The sequence below is a fragment of the Silene latifolia genome, chromosome 1 (assembly GCF_048544455.1).
Source record: "Silene latifolia isolate original U9 population chromosome 1, ASM4854445v1, whole genome shotgun sequence".
Classification (NCBI taxonomy): domain Eukaryota; kingdom Viridiplantae; phylum Streptophyta; class Magnoliopsida; order Caryophyllales; family Caryophyllaceae; genus Silene; species Silene latifolia.
Window position 1 is genome coordinate 166485290 of NC_133526.1, and position 1063 is coordinate 166486352.

Below are 1063 nucleotides of genomic sequence, written 5' to 3' on the forward strand. Positions count from 1 at the left end.
AAAGACGAAAAGATGGCATGACAAGAGAATCTTACCTCGGGAGTTTCATGTGGGGCGAGAAGGTGTTCTTTGTTTAATGCCCGGTTGAGACTATTTCCTGGCAAGTCAAGTCCAGGTGGAGTGGTCCATACACGGTGACAAATTACCAAATTTGGATCCGTGGAGCTTGAAGATTCCGAGGGTCATAGATTCAAGGTGAATGGCCAATACGTGAAGCATTACCATGAGGCGAGTGAAGCGGACAACCGCGTTGAAGTCCTGCGCTTCGACGAGCTCGACGCGCCGATTACTTGATACCGAAAGGTCGTGCGGGACCTATTAAACCAGCGCTCTCCCGGGAGGCGGCCGGACGTTTTATTTGTACTTTTGTTGAACTATTTGTTTTTCTTTAGCTTTACGTTAAACAGTAGACGCTGCTCTATGAACGATATTTGGGCTTTCCTTGCTTTTATGCGTTTTTTCTGCAGGTTAAAGTACTCGATCGAGTGCTTTTGTGTTCGATCGAGCGCTTTCTGATGCGGCTGCTACTCGATCGAGGGATGATGTCCTCGATCGACCAGATCCATAACCGTGCTTACTCGATCGAGTGGTTTGTCACTCGATCGAGCCCTTCCATTACACTGGTTCACTCGATCGAGCTGTTCCAGGCGGTCGATCGAGCAGTAATGACCTCCAGCCGCTGTTGTGTTACGTCTACAAAGCCACTGTTTGACTTTCTTTGACCTCCCATGTTCATGGTCGGTTTGGGGAGGTCCCTCCTTATGACGTTTTGTAAGTTTTCCAACTCCACTTCTCCTTTTCTTTTCATTTTGCATTTCTTTCCCTATTTTTGGTACAATGAGGGCATTGTACGGTTTGGTTTGGGGAGGTATGCATCCATATCTGTGTCTGCATGTTTCTTGCATTTCTTTGCTTGCACGTTTATCTATTTCCGCATGCATTGTTGTTTTAATTAATTCAAAAAAATTCATATGAAAATCATAAAATTCAAAAATTTTCAAAATTTTCATGTTTAAATTGAGTCGGAACGTTTGAACATTGACGCTACTTTGAATCCTTACTT